Source organism: Stenella coeruleoalba (assembly GCF_951394435.1).
Source record: "Stenella coeruleoalba genome assembly, contig: scaffold_62, whole genome shotgun sequence".
Classification (NCBI taxonomy): domain Eukaryota; kingdom Metazoa; phylum Chordata; class Mammalia; order Artiodactyla; family Delphinidae; genus Stenella; species Stenella coeruleoalba.
Window position 1 is genome coordinate 1,431,290 of NW_027646189.1, and position 23,875 is coordinate 1,455,164.

Consider the following 23,875-nt stretch of genomic DNA (forward strand, 5'->3'; position numbering starts at 1 on the left):
AGTAAACGAGGTTCTTGTAAACAGAGGCGTCCCAAACTTTGGGGTGGCTGTGTCTTTTTGATTTTAATTTCCCTAAGCTATAGGACCATAAGTGGAAGTGCCCTAGGCTCTGTTGCTTTGTTTTTTAGATGTTTCAAAAACACCATACACTTCTCCCGAGTGTCTGTTGGCAATTTACATCCCGCCCATCAGCATAACAAGGCTCCCAGTTCTCCATGGCCTGTCCTGCCTTTCTGGATTTTACACTTTTTTTAGATGGCCCTTTTGACCGGGGGGAAGTGACACTTCATTTTAGTGCCGATTTCCTTTGCAAGCTTGCTTGGTTGGCCAAAAAGGGCGTATGCGTTTTTCCCTGAGGAAAAAATGCATACGCCCTTTTTGGCCAAGTGCATCATTGTGGACGTTCTGCCTCTTTTCCTATGCTTTCAATGCAATTCCAGTCTACCTCCTGAAATCGGTTTCCTGCAATTCTGACCCGCTTTCAAGTCCTCTTGGCAGCCTTACTTCAGTATATTTTTGGACGATAGCTGTCATTTATAACTCTGCAGGTTTGTGAATTACAGTGACCCTGAGCTCCTTTCTTCAACTCACTTTCTTTTGAGCTGGCCGCAACACCGCAGGATGGCTTCAAGCCCTAATCTGGTTCCGGCACGGCACGCTGAGCCTTTGATTAATTGCTCTTCCTGGTGGGAAATGAGAGTTAAATTTGCCCGTCCAGACACCTCCAGCTAGTCTCTCATTGGTTCTAGCTATTCCTGTTCATCTTCCGCAGAAATTGCAAACTGGGCCAAACAGGAGGTTAAAGGCGCTGACTCTCCAAGTGGGGAGAGTGTTAGTAAAGCGTCTGGAATGTTGTACCCGAGTACCAGGGTACGAAAACTGAGACATATTTGAACACGTCTCCCGATCACATGGTTGATCATACTCTAGGTTCCACATGCATGTTTTAGCTGAAGGAAGAATACCTTAAACCTGGAGTGTTGAGACCCGTGGAATGGGTACCATGCAATATGACTTCAAAGGGTCTTCATTTGCTCACCGAACCTCTCCAATCCTATCACTGCTGCGTTTATGCCCCTGTACACACGCTTGATTCTCTTTTGGAGACATAGCAATCCATAGGTTTTAAGATACTTACTAGTCAGGTACATTCTTAGGCGTTTAATATGGCGTGTTGAGTCCATTTCGTTGAGCAAGGAGTAGCTCTTGTCTATTCCATATTTGGCTTAAGGAACTTTATCTGTGCTCATTTCAATCTCTGGTTTTATGCAGCACCCCAACTCACCTTTCCCCTTAAGCAAGCATAAGTTGGTTTTCTAAATTTAAGACCCTGTTCTGTTTTGGAATTCAGTTCCTGTGTAGCCAAGTTTACATTCCGTGCATTACTGATGTCTTATGATGTTTCTTTTTCTGTGTGACTTATTTCAGTTAGAATCATCGTACCTGAATCCACTCATTATGCTGCTACGGGCCTGATGACATAGATTTCATTGCTGAGTGATATTGTTTTGTAAGCAAATACCACAACTTCTTTATCCATTTTTCACTTTCTGCGATGTTGAACTTGCACTGTAAACGAGGTTCTTGTAAACAGAGGCGTCCCAAGCTTTGGGGACGCTGTGTCATTTTGATTTTAATTTCCCTAAGCTATAGGACCATAAGTGGAAGTGCCCTAGGCTCTGTTGCTTTGTTTTTTAGATGTTTCAGGAAACACCATACACTTCTCCCGAGTGTCTGTTGGCAATTTCCATCCCGCCCATCAGCATAACAAGGCTCCCAGTTCTCCATGGCCTCTCCTGCTTTTCTGGATTTTACACTTTTTTCAGATGGCCCTTTTGACCGGGGGGAAGTGAGACTTCATTGTAGTGCAGATTTCCTTTGCAAGCTTGCTTGGTTGGCCAAAAAGGGCGTATACGTTTTTTCCTGAATATATTCAGGAAAAAACGCATACGCCCTTTTTGGCCAAGTGCATCATTGTGGACGCTCTGCCTCTTTTCCTATGCTTTCATTGCAATTCCAGTCTACCTCCTGAAATCGGTTTCCTGCAATTCTGCCCCGCTTTCAAGTCCTCTTGGCAGCCTTACTTCAGTATATTTTTGGACGATAGCTGTCATTTATAACTCTGCAGGTTTGTGAATTACAGTGCCCCTGAGCTCCTTTCTTCAACTCGCTTTCTTGTGAGCTGGCCGCAACACCGCAGGATGGCTTCAGGCCCTAATCTGGTTCCGGCACGGCACGCTGAGCCTTTGGTTATTTCCTCTTCCTGGTGGGAAATGAGAGTTAAATTTGCCCATCCAGACACCTCCAGCTAGTCTCTCATTGGTTCTCCCTATTCCTGTTCATCTTCCGCAGAAATTGCAAACTGGGCCAAACAGGAGGTTAAAGACGCTGACTTTCCAAGAGGGAAGAGTGTTAGTAAAGCGTCTGGAATGTTGCACCCGAGTACAAGGGGAGGAAAAGTGAGACATATTTGAACACGTCTCCCATTCACACGGTTGATCATACTCTGGGTTCCACATGCATGTTTTAGCTGAAGGAAGAATACCTTAAACCTGGAGAGTTGAAACCCATGTAATGGGTACCATGCAATATGACTTCAAAGGGTCTTCATTTGCTCACCGAACCTCTCCAATCCTATCACTGCTGCGTTTATGCCCGTGTACACACGCTTGATTCTCTTTTGGAGACATAGCAATCCATAGGTTTTAAGATACTTACTAGTCAGGTACATTCTTAGGCGTTTAATATGGGGTGTTGAGTCCATTTCGTTGAGCAAGGAGTAGCTCTTGTCTATTCCATATTTGGCTTAAGGAACTTTATCTGTGCTCATTTCAATCTCTGGTTTTATGCAGCACCCCAACTCACCTTTCCCCTTAAGCAAGCATAAGTTGGTTTTCTAAATTTGAGACCCTGTTCTGTTTTGGAATTCAGTTCCTGTGTAGCCAAGTTTACATTCCGTGTATTACTGATATCTTATGATGTTTCTTTTTCTGTGTGACTTATTTCAGTTAGAATCATCGTACCTGAATCCACTCATTATGCTGCTACGGGCCTGATGACATAGATTTCATTGCTGAGTGATATTGTTTTGTAAGCAAATACCACAAGTTCTTTATCCATTTTTCACTTTCTGTGATATTGAACTTGTACGGTAAACGAGGTTCCTGTAAACAGAGGCGTCCCAAACTTTGGGGTGGCTGTGTCTTTTTGATTTTAATTTCCCTAAGCTATAGGACCATAAGTGGAAGTGCCCTAGGCTCTGTTGCTTTGTTTCTTAGATGTTTCAGGAAACACCATACACTTCTCCCGAGTGTCTGTTGGCAATTTACATCCCGCCCATCAGCATAACAAGGCTCTCAGTTCTCCATGGCCTGTCGTGCCTTTCTGGATTTTACGCTTTTTTCAGATGGCCCGTTTAACCGGGGGGAAGTGAGACTTCATTGTAGTGCAGATTTCCTTTGCAAGCTTGCTTGGTTGGCCAAAAAGGGCGTATGCGTTTTTTCCTGAATATATTCAGGAACAAACGCATACGTCCTTTTTGGCCAAGTGCATCATTGTGGACGCTCTGCCTCTTTTCCTATGCTTTCAATGCAATTCCAGTCTACCTCCTGAAATCGGTTTCCTGCAATTCTGCCCCGCTTTCAAGTCCTCTTGGCAGCCTTACTTCAGTATATTTTTGGACGATAGCTGTCATTTATAACTCTGCAGGTTTGTGAATTACAGTGTCCCTGAGCTCCTTTCTTCAACTCGCTTTCTTGTGAGCTGGCCGCAACACCGCAGGATGGCTTCAGGCCCTAATCTTGTTCCGGCACGGCACGCTGAGCCTTTGGTTATTTCCTCTTCCTGGTGGGAAATGAGAGTTAAATTTGCGTGTCCAGACACCTCCAGCTAGTGTCTCATTGGTTCTCCCTATTCCTGTTCATCTTCCGCAGAAATTGCAAACTGGGCCAAACAGGTGGTTAAAGGCGCTGACTCTCCAAGTGGGGAGAGTGTTAGTAAAGCATCTGGAATGTTGCACAAGAGTACCAGGAGAGGAAAACTGAGACATATTTGAACACGTCTCCGATTCACACGGTTGATCATACTCTGGGTTCCACATGCATATTTTAGCTGAAGGAAGAATACCTTAAACCTGGAGAGTTGAGACCCGTGGAATGGGTACCATGCAATATGACTTCAAAGGGTCTTCATTTGCTCACCGAACCTCTCCAATCCTATCACTGCTGCGTTTATGCCGCTGTACACATGCTTGATTCTCTTTCGGAGACATAGCAATCCATAGGTTTTAAGATACTTACTAGTCAGGTACATTCTTAGGCGTTTAATATGCGGTGTTGACTCCATTTCGTTGAGCAAGGAGTAGCTCTTGTCTATTCCATATTTGGCTTAAGGAACTTTATCTGTGCTCATTTCGATCTCTGGTTTTATGCAGCACCCCAACTCACCTTTCCCCTTAAGCAAGCATAAGTTGGTTTTCTAAATTTGAGACCCTGTTCTGTTCTGTAATTCAGTTCCTGTGTAGCCAAGTTTACATTCCGTGTATTAGTGATATCTTATGATGTTTCTTTTTCTGTGTGACTTATTTCAGTTAGAATCATCGTACCTGAATCCACTCATTATGCTGCTACGGGCCTGATGACATAGATTTCATTGCTGAGTGATACTGCATTGTACGTAAGTACCACAAGTTCTTTATCCATTTTTCACTTTCAGTGATATTGAACTTGTACGGTAACCGAAGTTCTTGTAAACAGAGGCGTCCCAAACATTGGGGTGGCTGTGTCTTTTTGATTTTAATTTCCCTAAGATAAAGGACCATAAGTGGAAGTGCCCTAGGCTCTGTTGCTTTGTTTTTTAGATGTTTCAGGAAACACCATACCCTTCTCCCGAGTGTCTGTTGGCAATTTACATCCCGCCCATCAGCATAACAAGGCTCCCAGTTCTCCATGGTCTGTCCTGCCTTTCTGGATTTTACGCTTTTTTCAGATGGCCCGTTTGACCAGGGGGAAGTGAGACTTCATTGTAGTGCAGATTTCCTTTGCAAGCTTGCTTGGTTAGCCAAAAAGGGCGTATGCGTTTTTTCCTGAATATATTCAGGAAAAAACGCATACGCCCTTTTTGGCCAAGTGCATCATTGTGGACGCTCTGCCTCTTTTCCTATGCTTTCAATGCAATTCCAGTCTACCTCCTGAAATCGGTTTCCTGCAATTCTACCCCGTTTTCAAGTCCTCTTGGCAGCCTTACTTCAGTATATTTTTGGACGATAGCTGTCATTTATAACTCTGCAGGTTTGTGAATTACAGTGCCCTGAGCTCCTTTCTTCAACTCGCTTTCTTGTGAGCTGGCCGCAACACCGCAGGATGGCTTCAGGCCCTAATCTGGTTCCGGCATGGCACGCTGAGCCTTTGGTTATTTCCTCTTCCTGGTGGGAAATGAGAGTTAAATTTGCCTGTCCAGACACCTCTAGCTAGTCTCTCATTCGTTCTCCCTATTCCTGTTCATCTTCCGCAGCAATTGCAAACTGGGCCAAACAGGAAGTTAAAGGCGCTGACTCTCCAAGTGGGGAGAGTGTTAGTAAAGCGTCTGGAATGTTGCACCCGAGTACCAGGGGAGGAAAACTGAGACATATTTGAACACATCTCCCGTTCACATGGTTGATCATACTCTGGGTTCCACATGCATGTTTTAGCAGAAGGAAGAATACCTTAAACCTGGAGAGTTGAGACCCGTGTAATGGGTACCATGCAACATGATTTCAAAGGGTTTCATTTGCTCACCGAAACTCTCCAATCCTATCACTGCTGCGATTATGCCCCTGTACACACACTTGATTCTCTTTTGGAGACATAGCAATCCATAGGTTTTAAGATACTTACTAGTCAGGTACATTCTTAGGCGTTTAATATGGGGTGTTGAGTCCATTTCGTTGAGCAAGGAGTAGCTCTTGTCTATTCCATATTTGGCTTAAGGAACTTTATCTGTGCTCATTTCAATCTCTGGTTTTATGCAGCACCCCAACTCACCTTTCCCCTTAAGGAAGCATAAGTTGGTTTTCTAAATTTGAGACCCTGTTCTGTTTTGGAATTCAGTTCCTGTGTAGCCAAGTTTACATTCCGTGTATTAGTGATATCTTATGATGTTTCTTTTTCTGTGTGACTTATTTCAGTTAGAATCATCGTACCTGAATCCACTCATTATGCTGCTACGGGCCTGATGACATAGATTTCATTGCTGAGTGATACTGCATTGTACGTAAGTACCAGAAGTTCTTTATCCATTTTTCACTTTCTGTGATATTGAACTTGTACGGTAAACGAGGTTCTTGTAAACAGAGGCGTCCCAAACTTTGGGGTGGCTGTGTCTTTTTGATTTTAATTTCCCTAAGCTATAGGACCATAAGTGGAAGTGCCCTAGGCTCTGTAGCTTTGTTTTTTAGATATTTCAGGAAACATCATACACTTCTCCCGAGTGTCTGTTGGCAATTTCCATCTCGCCCATCAGCATAACAAGGCTCCCAGTTCTCCATGGCCTGTCCTGCCTTTCTGGATTTTACACTTTTTTCAGATGGCCGTTTTGACCGGGTGGAAGTGAGACTTCATTGTAGTGCAGGTTTCCTTTGCAAGCTTGCTTGGTTGGCCAAAAAGGGCGTATGCGTTTTTTCCTGAATATATTCAGGAAAAAACGCATACGCCCTTTTTGGCCAAGTGCATCATTGTGGACGTTCTGCCTCTTTTCCTATGCTTTCAATGCAATTCCAGTCTACCTCCTGAAATCGGTTTCCTGCAATTCTGCCCCGCTTTCAAGTCCTCTTGACAGCCTTACTTCAGTATATTTTTGGACGATAGCTGTCATTTATAACTCTGCAGGTTTGTGAATTACAGTGCCCCTGAGCTCCTTTCTTCAACTCGCTTTCTTGTGAGCTGGCCGCAACACCGCAGGATGGCTTCAGGCCCTAATCTGGTTCCGGCACGGCATGCTGAGTCTTTGGTTATTTCCTCTTCCTGGTGGGAAATGAGAGTTAAATTTGCCCGTCCAGACACCTCCAGCTAGTCTCTCATTGGTTCGCCCTATTCCTGTTCATCTTCCACAGAAATTGCAAACTGGGCCAAACAGGAGGTTAAAGGCGCTGACTCTCCAAGGGGGAGAGTGTTAGTAAAGCGTCTGGAATGTTGCACCCGAGTACCAGGGGAGGAAAACTGAGACATATTTGAACACGTCTCCCGTTCCCATGGTTCATCGTACTCTGGGTTCCACATGCATGTTTTAGCTGAAGGAAGAATACCTTAAACCTGGAGAGTTGACACTCGTGGAATGGGTACCATGCAGTATGAATTCAAAGGTCTTCATTTGCTCACTGAACCTCTCCAATCCTAACACTGCTGTGTTTATGTCCCTGTGCACACGCTTGATTCTCTTTTGGAGACATAGCAATCCATAGGTTTTAAGATACTTACTAGTCAGGTACATTCTTAGGCGTTTAATATGCGGTGTTGAGTCCATTTCGTTGAGCAAGGAGTAGCTCTTGTCTATTCCATATTTGGCTTAAGGAACTTTATCTGTGCTCATTTCGATCTCTGGTTTTATGCAGCACCCCAACTCACCTTTACCCTTAATTAAGCATAAGTTGGTTTTCTAAATTTGAGACCCTGTTCTGTTCTGTAATTCATTTCCTGTGTAGCCAAGTTTATTGCGTGTATTACCGATATCTTATGATGTTTCTTTTTCTGTGTGACTTTTTTCAGTTAGAATCATCATACCTGAATCCACTCATTGTGCTGCTAAGGGCCTGATGACATAGATTTCATTGCTGAGTGATATTGCTTTGTAAGTAAATACCACAACTTCTTTATCCATTTTTCACTTTCTGCGATGTTGAACTTGTACTGTAAACGAGGTTCTTGTAAACAGAGGCGTCCCAAACTTTGGGGTGGCTGTGTCTTTTTGATTTTAATTTCCCTAAGCTATAGGACCATAAGTGGAAGTGCCCTAGGCTCTGTTGCTTTGTTTTTTAGATGTTTCAGGAAACACCATACACTTCTGCAGAGTGTCTGTTGGCAATTTACATCCCGCCCATCAGCATAACAAGGCTCCCAGTTCTCCATGGCCTGTCCTGCCTTTCTGGATTTTACACTTTTTTCAGATGGCCCTTTTGACCGGGGGGAAGTGAGACTTCATTGTAGTGCAGATTTCCTTTGCAAGCTTGCTTGGTTGGCCAAAAAGGGCGTATGCGTTTTTTCCTGAATATATTTAGGAAAAAACGCATACGCCCTTTTTGGCCAAGTGCATCATTGTGGACGTTCTGCCTCTTTTCCTATGCTTTCAATGCAATTCCAGTCTACCTCCTGAAATCGGTTTCCTGCAATTCTGCCCCGCTTTCAAGTCCTCTTGGCAGCCTTACTTCAGTATATTTTTGGATGATAGCTGTCATTTATAACTCTGCAGGTTTGTGAATAACAGTGCCCCTGAGCTCCTTTCTTCAACTCGCTTTCTTTTGAGCTGGCCGCAACACCGCAGGATGGCTTCAGGCCCTAATCTGGTTCAAGCACGGCACGCTGAGCCTTTGGTTAATTCCTCTTCCTGGTGGGAAATGAGAGTTAAATTTGCCCGTCCAGACACCTCCAGCTAGTCTCTCATTGGTTCTCGCTATTCCTGTTCATCTTCCGCAGAAATTGCAAACTGGGCCAAACAGGGGGTTAAAGGGACTGACTCTCCAAGTCGGGAGAGTGTTAGTAAAGCGTCTGGAATGTTGCACCCGAGTACCAGGGTACGAAATCTGAGACATATTTGAACACGTCTCCCGATCACATGGTTGATCATACTCTAGGTTCCACATGCATGTTTTAGCTGAAGGAAGAATACCTTAAACCTGGGTAGGTGAAACCCGTGGAATGGGTACCATGCAATATGACTTCAAAGGGTCTTCATTTGCTCACCGAACCTCTCCAATCCTATCACTGCTGCGTTTATGCCCCTGTACACACGCTTGATTCTCTTTTGGAGACATAGCAATCCATAGGTTTTAAGATACTTACTAGTCAGGTACATTCTTAGGCGTTTAATATGCGGTGTTGAGTCCATTTCGTTGAGCAAGGAGTAGCTCTTGTCTATTCCATATTTGGCTTAAGGAACTTTATCTGTGCTCATTTCAATCTCTGGTTTTATGCAGCTCCCCAACTCACCTTTCCCCTTAAGCAAGCATAAGTTGGTTTTCTAAATTTGAGACCCTGTTCTGTTCTGTAATTCAGTTCCTGTGTAGCCAAGTTTACATTCCGTGTATTACTGATATCTTATGATGTTTCTTTTTCTGTGTGACTTATTTCAGTTAGAATCATCGTACCTGAATCCACTCATTGTGCTGCTAAGGGCCTGATGACATAGATTTCATTGCTGAGTGATACTGCATTGTACGTAAGTACCACAAGTTCTTTATCCATTTTTCACTTTCTGCGATGTTGAACTTGTACTGTAAACGAGGTTCTTGTAAACAGAGGCGTCCCAAATTTTGGGGTGGCTGTGTCTTTTTGATTTTAATTTCCCTAAGCTATAGGACCCTAAGTGGAAGTGCCCTAGGCTCTGTTGCTTTGTTTTTTAGATGTTTCAGGAAACACCATACACTTCTCCGGAGTGTCTGTTGGCAATTTACATCCCGCCCATCAGCATAACAAGGCTCCCAGTTCTCCATGGCCTGTCCTGCCTTTCTGGATTTTACACTTTTTTCAGATGGCCCTTTTGACCTGGGGGAAGTGAGACTTCATTGTACTGCAGATTTCCTTTGGAAGCTTGCTTGGTGGCCAAAAAGTGCGTATGCGTTTTTTCCTGAATATATTCAGGAAAAAACGCATATGCTCTTTTTGGCCAAGTGCATCATTGTGGACGTTCTGCCTCTTTTCCTATGCTTTCAATGCAATTCCAGTCTATCTCCTGAAATCGGTTTCCTGCAATTCTGCCCTGCTTTCAAGTCATCTTGGCAGCCTTACTTCAGTATATTTTTGGACGATAGCTGTCATTTATAACTCTGCAGGTTTGTGCATTACAGTGTCCCTGAGCCCCTTTCTTCAACTCGCTTTCTTGTGAGCTGGCCGCAACACCGGAGGATGGTTTCAGGCCCTAATCTGGTTCAGGCACGGCACACTGAGCCTTTGGTTAATTCCTCTTCCTGGTGGGAAATGAGAGTTAAATTTGCCCGTCCAGACACCTCCAGCTAGTCTCTCATTGGTTCTCGCTATTCCTGTTCATCTTCCCCAGAAATTGCAAACTGGGCCAAACAGGAGGTTAAAGGCGTTGACTCTCCAAGTTGGGAGAGTGTTAGTAAAGCGTCTGGAATGTTGCACCCGAGTACCAGGGGAGAAAAACTGAGACATATTTGAACACGTCTCCCGTTCACACGGTTGATCATACTCTGGGTTCCACATGCATGTTTTAGCTGAAGGAAGAATACCTTAAACCTGGGTAGTTGAAACCCGTGGAATGGGTACCATACAATATGACTTCAAAGGGTCTTCATTTGCTCACCGATCTTCTCCAATCCTATCACTGCTGCGTTTATGCCCCTGTACACACGCTTGATTCTCTTTTGGAGACATAGCAATCCATAGGTTTTAAGATACTTACTAGTCAGGTACATTCTTAGGCGTTTAATATGGGGTGTTGAGTCCATTTCGTTGAGCAAGGAGTAGCTCTTGTCTATTCCATATTTGGCTTAAGGAAATTTATCTGTGCTCATTTCAATCTCTGGTTTTATGCAGCACCCCAACTCACCTTTCCCCTTAAGCAAGCATAAGTTGGTTTTCTAAATTTGAGACCCTGTTCTGTTTTGGAATTCAGTTCCTGTGTAGCCAAGTTTACATTCCGTGTATTAGTGATATCTTATGATGTTTCTTTTTCTGTGTGACTTATTTCAGTTAGAATCATCGTACCTGAATCCACTCATTATGCTGCTACGAGCCTGATGACATAGATTTCATGCTGAGTGATACTGCATTGTACGTAAGTACCACAAGTTCTTTATCCGTTTTTCACTTTCTGTGATAGTGAACTTGTAGGGTAAACGATGTTCTTGTAAACAGAGCTGTCCCAAACTTTGGGGTGGCTGTGTCTTTTTGATTTTAATTTCCCTAAGCTATAGGACCATAAGTGGAAGTGCCCTAGGCTCTGTTGCTTTGTTTTTTAGATGTTTCAGGAAACACCATACACTTCTCCCGAGTGTCTGTTGGCAATTTACATCCCGCCCATCAGCATAACAAGGCTCCCAGTTCTCCATGGCCTGTCCTGCCTTTCTGGATTTTACACTTTTTTCAGATGGCCCTTTTGACCGGGGGGAAGTGAGACTTCATTGTAGTGCAGCTTTCCTTTGCAAGCTTGCTTGGTTGGCCAAAAAGGGCGTATGCGTTTTTTCCTGAATATATTCAGGAAAAAACGCATACGCCCTTTTTGGCCAAGTGCATCATTGTGGACGTTCTGCCTCTTTTCCTATGCTTTCAATGCAATTCCAGTCTACCTCCTGAAATCGGTTTCCTGCAATTCTGCCCCGCTTTCAAGTCCTCTTGACAGCCTTACTTCAGTATATTTTTGGACGATAGCTGTCATTTATAACTCTGCAGGTTTGTGAATTACAGTGCCCCTGAGCTCCTTTCTTCAACTCGCTTTCTTGTGAGCTGGCCGCAACACCGCAGGATGGCTTCAGGCCCTAATCTGGTTCCGGCATAGCATGCTGAGCCTTTGGTTATTTCCTCTTCCTGGTGGGAAATGAGAGTTAAATTTGCCCGTCCAGACACCTCCAGCTAGTCTCTCATTGGTTCTCCCTATTCCTGTTCATCTTCCGCAGAAATTGCAAACTGGGCCAAACAGGAAGTTAAAGGCGCTGACTCTCCAATTGGGGAGAGTGTTAGTAAAGCGTCTGGAATGTTGCACCCGAGTACCAGGGGAGGAAAACTGAGACATATTTGAACACGTCTCCCATTCACACGGTTGATCATACTCTGGGTTCCACATGCATGTTTTAGCAGAAGGAAGAATACCTTAAACCTGGAGAGTTGAGACCCATGGAATGGGTACCATGCAATATGACTTCAAAGGGTCTTCATTTGCTCACCGAACCTCTCCAATCCTATCACTGCTGCGTTTATGCCCCTGTACACACGCTTGATTCTCTTTTGGAGACATAGCATTCCATAGGTTTTAAGATACTTACTAGTCAGGTACATTCTTAGGCGTTTAATATGGGGTGTTGAGTCCATTTCACTGAGCAAGGAGTAGCTCTTGTCTATTCCATATTTGGCTTAAGGAACTTTATCTGTGCTCATTTCAATCTCTGGTTATATGCAGCACCCCAACTCACCTTTCCCCTTAAGCAAGCATAAGTTGGTTTTCTAAATTTGAGACCCTGTTCTGTTTTGGAATTCAGTTCCTGTGTAGCCAAGTTTACATTCCGTGTATTAGTGATATCTTATGATGTTTCTTTTTCTGTGTGACTTATTTCAGTTAGAATCATCGTACCTGAATCCACTCATTATGCTGCTATGGGCCTGATGACATAGATTTCATTGCTGAGTGATACTGCATTGTACGTAAGTACCACAAGTTCTTTATCCATTTTTCACTTTCTGTGATATTGAACTTGTACGGTAAACGAGGTTCTTGTAAACAGAGGTGTCCCAAACTTTGGGGTGGCTGTGTCTTTTAGATTTTAATTTCCCTAAGCTATAGGACCATAAGTGGAAGTGCCCTAGGCTCTGTTGCTTTGTTTTTTAGATGTTTCAGGAAACACCATACACTTCTCCCGAGTGTCTGTTGGCAATTTCCATCCCGCCCATCAGCATAACAAGGCTCCCAGTTCTCCATGGCCTGTCCTGCGTTTCTGGATTTTACACCTTTTTCAGATGGCCCTTTTGACCGGGGGGAAGTGAGACTTCATTGTAGTGCAGATTTCCTTTGCAAGCTTGGTTGGTTGGCCAAAAAGGGCGTATGCGTTTTTTCCTGAATATATTCAGGAAAAAACGCATACGCCCTTTTTGGCCAAGTGCATCATTGTGGACGTTCTGCCTCTTTTCCTATGCTTTCAATGCAATTCCAGTCTACCTCCTGAAATCGGTTTCCTGCAATTCTGCCCTGCTTTCAAGTCCTCTTGGCAGCCTTCCTTCAGTATATTTTTGGACGATAGCTGTCATTTATAACTCAGCAGGTTTGTGAATTACACTGCCCCTGAGCTCCTTTCTTCAACTCGCTTTCTTTTGAGCTGGCCGCAACACCGCAGGATGGCTTCAGGCCCTAATCTGGTTCCGGCATGGCACGCTGAGCCTTTGGTTATTTCCTCTTCCTGGTGGGAAATGAGAGTTAAATTTGCCCGTCCAGACACCTCCAGCTAGTCTCTCATTGGTTCTCCCTATTCCTGTTCATCTTCCACAGAAATTGCAAACTGGGCCAAACAGGAGGTTAAAGGCGCTGACTCTCCAAGTGGGGAGAATGTTAGTAAAGCGTCTTGAATGTTGCACTCAAGTACCAGGGGAGGAAAACTGAGACATATTTGAACACGTCTCCCGTTCACACGGTTGATCATACTCTGGGTTCCACATGCATGTTTTAGCAGAAGGAAGAATTCCTTAAACCTGGAGAGTTGAGACCCGTGGAATGGGTACCATGCAATATGACTTCAGGGGTCTTCATTTGCTCACGGAACGTCTCCAATCCTATCACTGCTGCGATTATGCCCCTGTACACACACTTGATTCTCTTTTGGAGACATAGCAATCCATAGGTTTTAAGATACTTACTAGTCAGGTACATTCTTAGGCGTTTAATATGGGGTGTTGTGTCCATTTCGTTGAGCAAGGAGTAGCTCTTTTCTATTCCATATTTGGCTTAAGGAAATTTATCTGTGCTCATTTCAATCTCTGGTTTTATGCAGCACCCCAACTCACCTTTCCCCTTAAGCAAGCATAAGTTGGTTTTCTAAATTTGAGACCCTGTTCTGTTTTGGAATTCAGTTCCTGTGTAGCCAAGTTTACATTCCGTGTATTAGTGATATCTTATGATGTTTCTTTTTCTGTGTGACTTATTTCAGTTAGAATCATCGTACCTGAATCCACTCATTATGCTGCTACGGGCCTGATGACATAGATTTCATTGCTGAGTGATACTGCATTGTACGTAAGTACCACAAGTTCTTTATCCATTTTTCACTTTCTGTGATATTGAACTTGTACGGTAAACGAGGTTCTTGTAAACAGAGGCGTCCCAAACTTTGCGGTGGCTGTGTCTTTTTGATTTTAATTTCCCTAAGCTATAGGACCATAAGTGGAAGTGCCCTAGGCTCTGTTGCTTTGTTTCTTAGATGTTTCAGGAAACACCATACACTTCTCCCGAGTGTCTGTTGGCAATTTACATCCCGCCCATCAGCATAACAAGGCTCTCAGTTCTCCATGGCCTGTCATGCCTTTCTGGATTTTACGCTTTTTTCAGATGGCCCGTTTAACCGGGGGGAAGTGAGACTTCATTGTAGTGCAGATTTCCTTTGCAAGCTTGCTTGGTTGGCCAAAAAGGGCGTATGCGTTTTTTCCTGAATATATTCAGGAACAAACGCATACGTCCTTTTTGGCCAAGTGCATCATTGTGGACGCTCTGCCTCTTTTCCTATGCTTTCAATGCAATTCCAGTCTACCTCCTGAAATCGGTTTCCTGCAATTCTGCCCCGCTTTCAAGTCCTCTTGGCAGCCTTACTTCAGTATATTTTTGGACGATAGCTGTCATTTATAACTCTGCAGGTTTGTGAATTACAGTGTCCCTGAGCTCCTTTCTTCAACTCGCTTTCTTGTGAGCTGGCCGCAACACCGCAGGATGGCTTCAGGCCCTAATCTTGTTCCGGCACGGCACGCTGAGCCTTTGGTTATTTCCTCTTCCTGGTGGGAAATGAGAGTTAAATTTGCGTGTCCAGACACCTCCAGCTAGTGTCTCATTGGTTCTCCCTATTCCTATTCATCTTCCGCAGAAATTGCAAACTGGGCCAAACAGGTGGTTAAAGGCGCTGACTCTCCAAGTGGGGAGAGTGTTAGTAAAGCATCTGGAATGTTGCACAAGAGTACCAGGAGAGGAAAACTGAGACATATTTGAACACGTCTCCGATTCACACGGTTGATCATACTCTGGGTTCCACATGCATATTTTAGCTGAAGGAAGAATACCTTAAACCTGGGTAGTTGAAACCCGTGGAATGGGTACCATGCAATATGACTTCAAAGGGTATTCATTTGCTCACCGAACCTCTCCAATCCTATCACTGCTGCGTTTATGCCCCTGTACACATGCTTGATTCTCTTTCGGAGACATAGCAATCCATAGGTTTTAAGATACTTACTAGTCAGGTACATTCTTAGGCGTTTAATATGCGGTGTTGAGTCCATTTCGTTGAGCAAGGAGTAGCTCTTGTCTATTCCATATTTGGCTTAAGGAACTTTATCTGTGCTCATTTCGATCTCTGGTTTTATGCAGCACCCCAACTCACCTTTCCCCTTAAGCAAGCATAAGTTGGTTTTCTAAATTTGAGACCCTGTTCTGTTTTGGAATTCAGTTCCTGTGTAGCCAAGTTTACATTCCGTGTATTAGTGATATCTTATGATGTTTCTTTTTCTGTGTGACTTATTTCAGTTAGAATCATCGTACCTGAATCCACTCATTATGCTGCTACGAGCCTGATGACATAGATTTCATTGCTGAGTGATACTGCATTGTACGTAAGTACCACAAGTTCTTTATCCATTTTTCACTTTCAGTGATATTGAACTTGTACGGTAACCGAAGTTCTTGTAAACAGAGGTGTCCCAAACTTTGGGGTGGCTGTGTCTTTTTGATTTTAATTTCCCTAAGCTATAGGACCATAAGTGGAAGTGCCCTAGGCTCTGTTGCTTTGTTTTTTAGATGTTTCAGGAAACACCATACACTTCTCCAGAATGTCTGTTGGCTATTTACATCCCGCCCATCAGCATAACAAGGCTCCCAGTTCTCCATGGCCTGTCCTGCCTTTCTGGATTTTACACTTTTTTCAGATGGCCCTTTTGACCGGGGGGAAGTGAGACTTCATTGTAGTGCAGATTTCCTTTGCAAGCTTGCTTGGTTGGCCAAAAAGGGCGTATGCGTTTTTTCCTGAATATATTCAGGAAAAAACGCATACGCCCTTTTTGGCCAAGTGCATCATTGTGGACGTTCTGCCTCTTTTCCTATGCTTTCAATGCAATTCCAGTCTACCTCCTGAAATCGGTTTCCTGCAATTCTGCCCTGCTTTCAAGTCATCTTGGCAGCCTTACTTCAGTATATTTTTGGACGATAGCTGTCATTTATAACTCTGCAGATTTCTGCATTACAGTGTCCCCGAGCTCCTTTCTTCAACTGGCTTTCTTGTGAGCTGGCCGCAACACCGCAGGATGGCTTCAGGCCCTAATCTGGTTAAGGCACGGCACACTGAGCCTTTGGTTAATTCCTCTTCCTGGTGGGAAATGAGAGTTAAATTTGCCCGTCCAGACACTTCCAGCTAGTCTCTCATTGGTTCTCCCTATTCCTGTTCATCTTCCACAGAAATTGCAAACTGGGCCAAACAGGAGGTTAAAGGCGCTGACTCTCCAAGTGGGGAGAGTGTTAGTACAGTGTCTGGAATGTTGCACCCGAGTACCAGTGGAGGAAAACTGAGACATATTTGAACACATCTCCCGTTCCCATGGTTCATCGTACTCTGGGTTCCACATGCATGTTTTAGCTGAAGGAAGAATACCTTAAACCTGGAGAGTTGAGACCCGTGGAATGGGTACCATGCAATATGAATTCAAAGGTCTTCATTTGCTCACCGAACCTCTCCAATCCTATCACTGCTGCATTTATGTCCCTGTACACACGCTTGATTCTCTTTTGGAGACATAGCAATCCATAGGTTTTAAGATACTTACAAGTCAGGTACATTCTTAGGCGTTTAATATGGGGTGTTGAGTCCATTTCGCTGAGCAAGGAGTACCTCTTGTCTATACCATAATGGCTTAAGGAACTTTATCTGTGCTCATTTCAATCTCTGGTTTTATGCAGCACCCCAACTCACCTTTCCCCTTAAGCAAGCATAAGTTGGTTTTCTAAATTTGAGACCCTGTTCTGTTTTGGAATTCAGTTCCTGTGTAGCCAAGTTTACATTCCGTGTATTAGTGATATCTTATGATGTTTCTTTTTCTGTGTGATTTATTTCAGTTAGAATCATCCTACCTGAATCCACTCATTATGCTGCTACGGGCCTGATGACATAGATTTCATTGCTGAGTGATACTGCATTGTACGTAAGTACCACAAGTTCTTTATCCATTTTTCACTTTCTGCGATGTTGAACTTGTACTGTAAACGAGGTTCTTGTAAACAGAGGCGTCCCAAACTTTGGGGTGGCTGTGTCTTTTTGATTTTAATTTCCCTAAGCTATAGGACCATAAGTGGAAGTGCCCTAGGCTCTGTTGCTTTGTTTTTTAGATGTTTCAGGAAACACCATACACTTCTCCAGAGTGTCTGTTGGCAATTTACATCCCGCCCATCAGCATAACAAGGCTCCCAGTTCTCCATGGCCTGTCCTGCCTTTCTGGATTTTACACTTTTTTCAGATGGCCCTTTTGACCGGGGGGGAAGTGAGACTTCATTGTAGTGCAGATTTCCTTTGCAAGCTTGCTTGGTTGGCCAAAAAGGGCGTATGCGTTTTTTCCTGAATATATTCAGGAAAAAACGCATACGCCCTTTTTGGCCAAGTGCATCATTGTGGACGTTCTGCCTCTTTTCCTATGCTTTCAATGCAATTCCAGTCTACCTCCTGAAATCGGTTTCCTGCAATTCTGCCCCGCTTTCAAGTCCTCTTGGCAGCCTTACTTCAGTATATTTTTGGACGATAGCTGTCATTTATAACTCTGCAGGTTTGTGAATTACAGTGCCCCTGAGCTCTTTTCTTCACCTCGCTTTCTTTTGAGCTGGCCGCAACACCGCAGGATGGCTTCAGGCCCTAATCTGGTTCCGGCACGGCACGCTGAGCCTTTGGTTATTTCCTCTTCCTGGTGGGAAATGAGAGTTAAATTTGCCCGTCCAGACACCTCCAGCTAGTCTCTCATTGGTTCTCGCTATCCCTGTTCATCTTCCGCAGCAATTGCAAACTGGGCCAAACAGGAGGTTAAAGGCGCTGACTCTCCAAGTGGGGAGAGTGTTAGTAAAGCGTCTGGAATGTTGCACCCGAGTACCAGGGGAGGAAAACTGAGACATATTTGAACACGTCTCCCGATCACATGGTTGATCATACTCTGGGTTCCACATGCATGTTTTAGCTGAAGGAAGAATACCTTAAACCTGGAGAGTTGAGACCCGTGGAATGGGTACCATGCAATATGAGTTAAAAGGTCTTCATTTGCTCACCGATCCTCTCCAATCCTATCACTGCTGCGTTTATGCCCCTGTACACACGCTTGATTCTCTTTCGGAGACATAGCAATCCATAGGTTTTAACATACTTACTAGTCAGGTACATTCTTAGGCGTTTAATATGCGGTGTTGAGTCCATTTCGTTGAGCAAGGAGTAGCTCTTGTCTATTCCATATTTGGCTTAAGGAACTTTATCTGTGCTCATTTCAATCTCTGGTTTTATGCAGCACCCCAACTCACCTTTCCCCTTAAGCAAGCATAAGTTGGTTTTCTAAATTTGAGACCCTGTTCTGTTTTGGAATTCAGTTCCTGTGTAGGCAAGTTTACATTCCGTGTATTAGTGATATCTTATGATGTTTCTTTTTCTGTGTGACTTATTTCAGTTAGAATCATCGTACCTGAATCCACTCATTATGCTGCTACGGGCCTGATGACATAGATTTCATTGCTGAGTGATACTGCATTGTACGTAAGTACCACAAGTTCTTTATCCATTTTTCACTTTCTGTGATATTGAACTTGTACGGTAAACGAGGTTCTTGTAAACAGAGGCGTCCCAAACTTTGGGGTGGCTGTGTCTTTTTGATTTTAATTTCCCTAAGCTATAGGACCATAAGTGGAAGTGCCCTAGGCTCTGTTGCTTTGTTTTTTAGATGTTTCAGGAAACACCATACACTTCTCCCAAGTGTCTGTTGGCAATTTACATCCCGCCCATCAGCATAACAAGGCTCCCAGTTCTCCATGGCCTGTCCTGCCTTTCTGGATTTTACACTTTTTTCAGATGGCCCTTTTGACCGGGGGGGAAGTGAGACTTCAATGTAGTGCAGATTTCCTTTGCAAGCTTGCTTGGTTGGCCAAAAAGGGTGTATGCGTTTTTTCCTGAATATATTCAGGAAAAAACGCATACGCCCTTTTTGGCCAAGTGCATCATTGTGGACGTTCTGCCTCTTTTCCTATGCTTTCAATGCAATTCCAGCCTACCTCCTGAAATCGGTTTCCTGCAATTCTGCCCGGCTTTCAAGTCCTCTTGGCAGCCTTACTTCAGTATATTTTTGGACGATAGCTGTCATTTATAACTCTGCAGGTTTGTGAATTACAGTGCCCCTGAGCTCCTTTCTTCAACTCGCTTTTTTGTGACCTCGCCGCAACACAGCAGGATGGCTTCAAGCCCTAATCTGGTTCCCGCACGGCACGCTGAGCCTTTGGTTAATTCCTCTTCCTGGTGGGAAATGAGAGTTAAATTTGCCCGTCCAGACACCTCCAGCTAGTCTCTCATTGGTTCTCACTATCCCTGTTCATCTTCCGCAGCAATTGCAAACTGGGCCAAACAGGAGGTTAAAGGGACTGACTCTCCAAGTAGGGAGAGTGTTAGTAAAGCGTCTGGAATGTTGCACCCGAGTACCAGGGTACGAAAACTGAGACATATTTGAACACGTCTCCCGATCACATGGTTGATCATACTCTAGGTTCCACATGCATGTTTTAGCTGAAGGAAGAATACCTTAAACCTGGAGAGTTGAAACCCGTGGAATGGGTACCATGCAATATGACTTCAAAGGGTCTTCATTTGCTCACCGAACCTCTCCAATCCTATCACTGCTGCGTTTATGCCCCTGTACACATGCTTGATTCTCTTTTGCAGACATAGCAATCCATAGGTTTTAAGATACTTACTAGTCAGGTACATTCTTAGGCGTTTAATATGCGGTGTTGAGTCCATTTCGTTGAGCAAGGAGTAGCTCTTGTCTATTCCATATTTGGCTTAAGGAACTTTATCTGTGCTCATTTCAATCTCTGGTTTTGTGCAGCACCCCAACTCACCTTTCCCCTTAAGCAAGCATAAGTTGGTTTTTTAAATTTGAGACCCTGTTCTGTTTTGGAATCCAGTTCCTGTGTAGCCAAGTTTACATTCCGTGTATTACTGATATCTTATGATGTTTCTTTTTCTGTGTGACTTATTTCAGTTAGAATCATCGTACCTGAATCCACTCATTATGCTGCTACGGGCCTGATGACATAGATTTCATTGCTGAGTGATACTGCATTGTACGTAAGTACCACAATTTCTTTATCCATTTTTCATTTTCTGTGATATTGAACTTGTACGGTAAACGAGGTTCTTGTAAACAGAGGCCTCCCAAACTTTGGGGTGGCTGTGTCTTTTTGATTTTAATTTCCCTAAGCTATAGGACCATAAGTGGAAGTGCCCTAGGCTCTGTTGCTTTGTTTTTTAGATGTTTCAGGAAACACCATACACTTCTCGCGAGTGTCTGTGTGCAATTTACATCCCGCCCATCAGCATAACAAGGCTCCCAGTTCTCCATGGACTGTCCTGCCTTTCTGGATTTTACACTTTTTTCAGATGCTCCTTTTGACCGGGGGGAAGTGCGACTTCATTGTAGTGCAGATTTCCTTTGCAAGTTTGCTTGGTTGGCCAAAAAGGGCGTATGCGTTTTTTCCTGAATATATTCAGGAAAAAACGCATACGCCCTTTTTGGCCAAGTGCATCATTGTGGACGCTCTGCCTCTTTTCCTATGCTTTCAATGCAATTCCAGTCTACCTCCTGAAATCGGTTTCCTGCAATTCTGCCCCGCTTTCAAGTCGTCTTGGCAGCCTTACTTCAGTATATTTTTGGACGATAGCTGTCATTTATAACTCTGCAGGTTTGTGCATTACAGTGCCCCTGAGCTCCTTTCTTCAACTCGCTTTCTTGTGAGCTGGCCGCAACACCGCAGGATGGCTTCAGGCCCTAATCTGGTTCCAGCACGGCACGCTGAGCCTTTGGTTAATTCCTCTTCCTGGTGGGAAATGAGAGTTAAATTTGCCCGTCCAGACACCTCCAGCTAGTCTCTCATTGGTTCTCGCTATTCCTGTTCATCTTCCGCAGAAATTGCAAACTGGGCCAAACAGGAGGTTAAAGGCGCTGACTCTCCAAGTGGGGAGAGTGTTAGTAAAGCGTCTGGAATGTTGCACACGAGTACCAGGGTATGAAAACTGAGACATATTTGAACACGTCTCCCGATCACATGGTTGATCATGCTTTAGGTTCCACATGCATGTTTTAGCTGAAGGAAGAATACCTTAAACCTGCAGAGTTGAAACCCGGGAATGGGTACCATGCAATGTGACTTCAAAGGGTTTTCATTTGCTCACCGAACCTCTCCAATCCTATCACTGCTGCGTTTATGCCCCTGTACTCATGCTTGATTCTCTTTCGGAGACATAGCAATCCATAGGTTTTAAGATACTTACTAGTCAGGTACATTCTTAGGCGTTTAATATGCGGTGTTGAGTCCATTTCGTTGAGCAAGGAGTAACTCTTGTCTATTCCATATTTGGCTTAAGGAACTTTATCTGTGCTCATTTCAATCTCTGGTTTTATGCAGCACCCCAACTCACCTTTCCCCTTAAGCAAGCATAAGTTGGTTTTCTAAATTTGAGACCCTGTTGTGTTTTGGAATCCAGTTCCTGTGTAGCCAAGTTTACATTCCGTGTATTACTGATATCTTATGATGTTTCTTTTTCTGTGTGACTTATTTCAGTTAGAATCATCGTACCTGAATCCACTCATTATGCTGCTACGGGCCTGATGACATAGATTTCATTGCTGAGTGATACTGCATTGTACGTAAGTACCACAATTTCTTTATCCATTTTTCACTTTCTGTGATATTGAACTTGTACGGTAAACGAGGTTCTTGTAAACAGAGGCCTCCCAAACTTTGGGGTGGCTGTGTCTTTTTGATTTTAATTTCCCTAAGCTATAGGACCATAAGTGGAAGTGCCCTAGGCTCTGTTGCTTTGTATTTTAGATGTTTCAGGAAACACCATACATTTCTCCTGAGTGTCTGTGTGCAATTTACATCCCGCCCATCAGCATAACAAGGCTCCCAGTTCTCCATGGACTGTCCTGCCTTTCTGGATTTTACACTTTTTTCAGATGGTCCTTTTGACCGGGGGGAAGTGCGACTTCATTGTAGTGCAGATTTCCTTTGCAAGTTTGCTTGGTTGGCCAAAAAGGGCGTATGCGTTTTTTCCTGAATATATTCAGGAAAAAACGCATACGCCCTTTTTGGCCAAGTGCATCATTGTGGACGCTCTGCCTCTTTTCCTATGCTTTCAATGCAATTCCAGTCTACCTCCTGAAATCGGTTTCCTGCAATTCTGCCCCGCTTTCAAGTCCTCTTGGCAGCCTTACTTCAGTCTATTTTTGGACGATAGCTGTCATTTATAACTCTGCAGGTTTGTGAATTACAGTGCCCCTGAGCTCCTTTCTTCAACTCGCTTTCTTGTGAGCTGGGCGCAACACCGCAGGATGGCTTCAGGCCCTAATCTGGTTCCGGCACGGCATGCTGAGCCTTTGGTTAATTCCTCTTCCTGGTGGGAAATGAGAGTTAAATTTGCCCGTCCAGACACCTCCAGCTAGTCTCTCATTGGTTCTCGCTATTCCTGTTCATCTTCCGCAGAAATTGCAAACTGGGCCAAACAGGAGGTTAAAGGCGCTGACTCTCCAAGTGGGGAGAGTGTTAGTAAAGCGTCTGGAATGTTGCACACGAGTACCAGGGTATGAAAACTGAGACATATTTGAACACGTCTCCCGATCACATGGTTGATCATGCTTTAGGTTCCACATGCATGTTTTAGCTGAAGGAAGAATACCTTAAACCTGCAGAGTAGAAACCCGGGAATGGGTACCATGCAATGTGACTTCAAAGGGTTTTCATTTGCTCACCGAACCTCTCCAATCCTATCACTGCTGCGTTTATGCCCCTGTACACATGCTTGATTCTCTTTCGGAGACATAGCAATCCATAGGTTTTAAGATACTTACTAGTCAGGTACATTCTTAGGCGTTTAATATGCAGTGTTGAGTCCATTTCGTTGAGCAAGGAGTAGCTCTTGTCTATTCCATATTTGGCTTAAGGAACTTTATCTGTGCTCATTTCAATCTCTGGTTTTATGCAGCACCCCAACTCACCTTTCCCCTTAAGCAAGCATAAGTTGGTTTTCTAAATTTGAGACCCTGTTGTGTTTTGGAATCCAGTTCCTGTGTAGCCAAGTTTACATTCCGTGTATTACTGATATCTTATGATGTTTCTTTTTCTGTGTGACTTATTTCAGTTAGAATCATCGTACCTGAATCCACTCATTATGCTGCTACGGGCCTGATGACATAGATTTCATTGCTGAGTGATACTGCATTGTACGTAAGTACCACAATTTCTTTATCCATTTTTCACTTTCTGTGATATTGAACTTGTACGGTAAACGAGGTTCTTGTAAACAGAGGCCTCCCAAACTTTGGGGTGGCTGTGTCTTTTTGATTTTAATTTCCCTAAGCTATAGGACACTAAGTGGAAGTGCCCTAGGCTCTGTTGCTTTGTATTTTAGATGTTTCAGGAAACACCATACATTTCTCCTGAGTGTCTGTGTGCAATTTACATCCCGCCCATCAGCATA

The 23,875-nt window shown here is 43.9% G+C and overlaps 2 long non-coding RNA genes across 2 annotated transcripts in view; both read left to right on the top strand.

Annotated features, from left to right (window-relative positions):
* Positions 1-23,875, top strand: part of LOC307181271 — a 636,025-nt gene that overhangs the window by 90,165 nt on the left and 521,985 nt on the right. The window lies entirely within an intron of this gene.
* Positions 10,902-23,875, top strand: part of LOC307181272 — a 225,440-nt gene continuing 212,466 nt past the window's right edge. Inside the window, exons 1-2 of the long non-coding RNA XR_013826298.1 lie at positions 10,902-10,986; positions 15,640-15,725. This is a non-coding gene — a long non-coding RNA (uncharacterized lncRNA). The remainder of the gene's footprint in view (positions 10,987-15,639; positions 15,726-23,875) is intronic.